Below are 6,410 nucleotides of genomic sequence, written 5' to 3'. Positions count from 1 at the left end.
ACATATTTCAGCGAGCTAGAAGTTTTTTCTTTAATAGCGTCAGATTTTATCATAAAATACAAGAACTTTTCGTGGTTCTTGTCAATTTTTGTTGGTTTTCATCGAATGAACTTATTTCAGTCAGCCAGATCTTTCTTCTTTAATGCAAAAAGATTTTATCTTCAAATACAAGAACTTTTCGTGGTTTTGTTGGTTTTCAGCAAATGAACATATTTCAGCGAGCCAGAAGGTTGTTCTTTAATAGCCTAAGATTTTATCTTAAAATACAAGAACACTTCGTGGTTCTTGTCAATTTTTGTTGGTTTTCATCCAATGAACTTATTTCAGTCAGCTGGATCTTTCTTCTTCAAAGCAAAAAGATTTTATCTTCAAACACAAGAACTTTTCGTGGTTTTGTTGGTTTTCAGCAAATGAACATATTTCAGCGAGCTGGAAGTTTTTTCTTTAATAGCGTCTGATTTTATCTTAAAATACAAGAACTTTTCGTGGTTCTTCTCAATTTTTGTTGGTTTTCATCCAATGAACTTATTTCAGTCAGCTAGATCTTTCTTCTTCAATGCAAAAAAATTTTATCTTCAAATACAAGAACTTTTCGTGGTTTTGTTGGTTTTCAGCAAATGAAAATATTTCAGCGAGCCAGAAGGTTTTTCTATAATAGCCTAAGATTTTATCTTAAAATACAAGAACATTTCGTGGTTCTTGTCAATTTTTGTTGGTTTTCATCTAATGAACTTATTTCAGTCAGCTAGATCTTTCTTCTTCAAAGCAAAAAGATTTTATCTTCAAATACAAGAACTTTTCGTGGTTTTGTTGGTTTTCAGCAAATGAACATATTTCAGCGAGCTGGAAGTTTTTTCATTAATACCGTAAGATTTTAGCTTAAAATACAAGAACTTTTCGTGGTTCTTGTCAATTTTTGTTCGTTTTCATCGAATGAACTTATTTCAGTCAGCGAGATCTTTCTTCCTCAAAGCAAAAAGATTTCATGTTCAAATACAAGAACTTTTCGTGGTTTTGTTGGTTTTCAGCAAATGATCATATTTCAGCGAGCGAGAAGTTTTTTCTTCAATAGCGTCAGATTTTATCTTAAAATACAAGAACATTTCGTGGTTCTTGTCAATTTTTGTTGGTTTTCATCCAATGAACTTATTTCAGTCAGCTAGATCTTTCTTCTTCAATGCAAAAAAAATTTATCTTCAAATACAAGAACTTTTCGTGGTTTTGTTGGTTTTCAGCAAATGAAAATATTTCAGCGAGCCAGAAGGTTTTTCTATAATAGCCTAAGATTTTATCTTAAAATACAAGAACATTTCGTGGTTCTTGTCAATTTTTGTTGGTTTTCATCTAATGAACTTATTTCAGTCAGCTAGATCTTTCTTCTTCAAAGCAAAAAGATTTTATCTTCAAATACAAGAACTTTTCGTGGTTTTGTTGGTTTTCAGCAAATGAACATATTTCAGCGAGCTGGAAGTTTTTTCATTAATACCGTAAGATTTTAGCTTAAAATACAAGAACTTTTCGTGGTTCTTGTCAATTTTTGTTCGTTTTCATCGAATGAACTTATTTCAGTCAGCGAGATCTTTCTTCCTCAAAGCAAAAAGATTTTATGTTCAAATACAAGAACTTTTCGTGGTTTTGTTGGTTTTCAGCAAATGATCATATTTCAGCGAGCGAGAAGTTTTTTCTTCAATAGCGTCAGATTTTATCTTAAAATACAAGAACATTTCGTGGTTCTTGTCAATTTTTGTTGGTTTTCATCCAATGAACTTATTTCAGTCAGCTAGATCTTTCTTCTTCAATGCAAAAAAAAATTATCTTCAAATACAAGAACTTTTCGTGGTTTTGTTGGTTTTCAGCAAATGAACATATTATAGCGAGCAAGAAGTTTTTTCTTTAATAGAGTCAGATTTTATCTTAAAATACAAGAACATTTCGTGGTTCTTGTCAATTTTTGTTGGTTTTCATCTAATGACCTTATTTCAGTCAGCTAGATCTTTCTTCTTCAATGCAAAAAGATTTTATCTTCAAATACAAGAACTTTTCATGGTTTTGTTGGTTTTCAGCAAATGAACATATTTCAGCGAGCCAGAAGGTTGTTCTTTAATAGCCTAAGATTTTATCTTAAAATACAAGAACACTTCGTGGTTCTTGTCAATTTTTGTTGGTTTTCATCCAATGAACTTATTTCAGTCAGCTGGATCTTTCTTCTTCAAAGCAAAAAGATTTTATCTTCAAACACAAGAACTTTTCGTGGTTTTGTTGGTTTTCAGCAAATGAACATATTTCAGCGAGCTGCAAGTTTTTTCTTTAATAGCCTCTGATTTTATCTTAAAATACAAGAACTTTTCGTGGTTCTTGTCAATTTTTGTTGGTTTTCATCCAATGAACTTATTTCAGTCAGCTAGATCTTTCTTCTTCAATGCAAAAAAATTTTATCTTCAAATACAAGAACTTTTCGTGGTTTTGTTGGTTTTCAGCAAATGAAAATATTTCAGCGAGCCAGAAGGTTTTTCTATAATAGCCTAAGATTTTATCTTAAAATACAAGAACACTTCGTGGTTCTTGTCTATTTTTGTTGGTTTTCATCCAATGAACTTATTTCAGTCAGCTGGATCTTTCTTCTTCAAAGCAAAAAGATTTTATCTTCAAACACAAGAACTTTTCGTGGTTTTGTTGGTTTTCTGCAAATGAACATATTTCAGCGAGCTGGAAGTTTTTTCTTTAATACCGTCAGATTTTATCTTAAAATACAAGAACTTTTCGTGGTTCTTGTCAATTTTTGTTGGTTTTCATCGAATGAACTTAGTTCAGTCAGCTGGATCTTTCTTCTTCAAAGCAAAAAGATTTTATCTTCAAATGCAAGAACTTTTCGTAGTTTTGTTGGTTTTTAGCAAATGAACATATTTCAGCGAGCGAGAAGTTTTTTCTTCAATAGCGTAAGATTTTTTCTTCAAATACAAGAACTTTTCGTGGTTCTTGTCAATTTTTGTTGGTTTTCATCTGATGAACTTATTTCAGTCAGCCAGATCTTTCTTCTTCAAAGCAAAAAGATTTTATCTTCAAATACAAGAACTTTTCGTGGTTTTGTTGGTTTTCAGCAAATGAACATATTTCAGCGAGCTCGAAGTTTTTTCTTTAATAGTGTCAGATTTTATCTTAAAATACAAGAACATTTCGTGGTTCTTGTCAATTTTTGTTGGTTTTCATCTAATGAACTTATTTCAGTCAGCTAGATCTTTCTTCTTCAAAGCAAAAAGATTTTATCTTCAAATACAAGAACTTTTCGTGGTTTTGTTGGTTTTCAGCAAAAGAACATATTTCAGCGAGCTGGAAGTTTTTTCTTTAATAGCTTAAGATTTTAGATTAAAATACAAGAACTTTTCGTGGTTCTTGTCAATTTTTGTTGGTTTTCATCGAATGAACTTATTTCAGTCAGCGAGATCTTTCTTCCTCAAAGCAAAAAAAATTCATCTTCAAATACAAGAACTTTTCGTGGTTTTGTTGGTTTTCAGCAAATGAACATATTTCAGCGAGCTAGAAGTTTTTTCTTGAATAGCGTCAGATTTTATCTTAAAATACAAGAACATTTCGTGGTTCTTGTCAATTTTTGTTGGTTTTCATCCAATGAACTTATTTCAGTCAGCTAGATCTTTCTTCTTCAATGCAAAAAAATTTTATCTTCAAATACAAGAACTTTTCGTGGTTTTGTTGGTTTTCAGCAAATGATCATATTTCAGCGAGCGAGAAGTTTTTTCTTTAATAGCGTCAGATTTTATCTTAAAATACAAGAACATTTCGTGGTTCTTGTCAATTTTTGTTGGTTTTCATCTAATGAACTTATTTCAGTCAGCTAGATCTTTCTTCTTCAAAGCAAAAAGATTTTATCTTCAAATACAAGAACTTTTCGTGGTTTTGTTGGTTTTCAGCAAATGAACATATTTCAGCGAGCTCGAAGTTTTTTCTTCAATAGCGTCAGATTTTATCATAAAATACAAGAACTTTTCGTGGTTCTTGTCAATTTTTGTTGGTTTTCATCGAATGAACTTATTTCAGTCAGCCAGATCTTTCTTCTTTTATGCAAAAAGATTTTATCTTCAAATACAAGAACTTTTCATGGTTTTGTTGGTTTTCAGCAAATGAACATATTTCAGCGAGCCAGAAGGTTTTTCTTTAATAGCGTAAGATTTTATCTTAAAATACAAGAACACTTCGTGGTTCTTGTCAATTTTTGTTGGTTTTCATCCAATGAACTTATTTCAGTCAGCTAGATCTTTCTTCTTCAAAGCAAAAAGATTTTATCTTCAAACACAATAACATTTCGTGGTTTTGTTGGTTTTCAGCAAATCAACATATTTCAGCGAGCTGGAAGTTTTTTCCTTAATAGCGTCAGATTTTATCTTAAAATACAAGAACATTTCGTGGTTCTTGTCAATTTTTGTTCGTTTTCATCGAATGAACTTATTTCAGTCAGCGAGATCTTTCTTCCTCAAAGCAAAAATATTTCATCTTCAAATACAAGAACTTTTCGTGGTTTTGTTGGTTTTCAGCAAATGAACATATTTCAGCGAGCGAGAAGTTTTTTCTTTAATAGCGTCAGATTTTATCTTAAAATACAAGAACATTTCGTGGTTCTTGTCAATTTTTGTAGGTTTTCATCTAATGAACTTATTTCAGTCAGCTAGATCTTTCTTCTTCAAAGCAAAAAGATTTTATCTTCAAATACAAGAACTTTTCGTGGTTTTGTTGGTTTTCAGCAAATGAACATATTTCAGCGAATGAGAAGTTTTTTCTTTAATAGCGTCAGATTTTATCATAAAAGAGAAGAACTTTTCGTGGTTCTTGTCAATTTTTGTTGGTTTTCATCGAATGAACTTATTTCAGTCAGCCAGATCTTTCTTCTTTTATGCAAAAAGATTTTATCTTCAAATACAAGAACTTTTCGTGGTTTTGTTGGTTTTCAGCAAATGAGCATATTTCAGCGAGGGAGAAGTTTTTTCTTTAATAGCGTCAGATTTTATCTTAAAATGCAAGAACATTTCGTGGTTCTTGTCAATTTTTGTTGGTTTTCATCTAATGAACTTATTTCAGTCAGCTGGATCTTTCTTCTTCAATGCAAATAGATTTTATCTTCAAATACAAGAACTTTTCGTGGTTTTGTTGGTTTTCAGCAAATGAACATATTTCAGCGAGCGAGAAGTTTTTTCTTTAATAGCGTCAGATTTTATCTTAAAATACAAGAACATTTCGTGGTTCTTGTCAATTTTTGTTGGTTTTCATCTAATGAACTTATTTCAGTCAGCTAGATCTTTCTTCTTCAAAGCAAAAAGATTTTATCTTCAAATACAAGAACTTTTCGTGGTTTTGTTGGTTTTCAGCAAATGAACATATTTCAGCGAATGAGAAGTTTTTTCTTTAATAGCGTCAGATTTTCTCATAAAATAGAAGAACTTTTCGTGGTGCTTGTCAATTTTTGTTGGTTTTCATCCAATGAACTTATTTCAGTCAGCCAGATCTTTCTTCTTTTATGCAAAAAGATTTTATCTTCAAATACAAGAACTTTTCATGGTTTTGTTGGTTTTCAGCAAATGAACATATTTCAGCGAGCCAGAAGGTTTTTCTTCAATAGCGTAAGATTTTATCTTAAAATACAAGAACACTTCGTGGTTCTTGTCAATTTTTGTTGGTTTTCATCTGATGAACTTATTTCAGTCAGCTAGATCTTTCTTCTTCAAAGCAAAAAGATTTTATGTTCAAACACAAGTACTTTTCGTGGTTTTGTTGGTTTTCAGCAAATGAACATATTTCAGCGAGCTGGAAGTTTTTTCCTTAATAGCGTCAGATTTTATCTTAAAATACAAGAACTTTTCGTGGTTCTTGTCAATTTTTGTTCGTTTTCATCGAATGAACTTATTTCAGTCAGCGAGATCTTTCTTCCTCAAAGCAAAAATATTTTATCTTCAAATACAAGAACTTTTCGTGGTTTCGTTGGTTTTCAGCAAATGAACATATTTCAGCGAGCGAGAAGTTTTTTCTTTAATAGCGTCAGATTTTATCTTAAAATGCAAGAACATTTCGTGGTTCTTGTCAATTTTTGTTGGTTTTCATCTAATGAACTTATTTCAGTCAGCTGGATCTTTCTTCTTCAATGCAAATAGATTTTATCTTCAAATACAAGAACTTTTCGTGGTTTTGTTGGTTTTCAGCAAATGAACATATTTCAGCGAGCTAGAAGTTTTTTCTTTAATAGCGTCAGATTTTATCTTAAAATACAAGAACATTTCGTGGTTCTTGTCAATTTTTGTTGGTTTTCATCTGATGAACTTATTTCAGTCAGCTAGATCTTTCTTCTTAAAAGCAAAAAGATTTTATCTTCAAATACAAGAACTTTTCGTGGTTTTGTTGGTTTTCAG

The sequence above is a fragment of the Heptranchias perlo genome, unplaced genomic scaffold (assembly GCF_035084215.1).
Source record: "Heptranchias perlo isolate sHepPer1 unplaced genomic scaffold, sHepPer1.hap1 HAP1_SCAFFOLD_125, whole genome shotgun sequence".
Taxonomy (NCBI): domain Eukaryota; kingdom Metazoa; phylum Chordata; class Chondrichthyes; order Hexanchiformes; family Hexanchidae; genus Heptranchias; species Heptranchias perlo.
Note: the sequence above shows the minus strand (reverse complement) of the source record.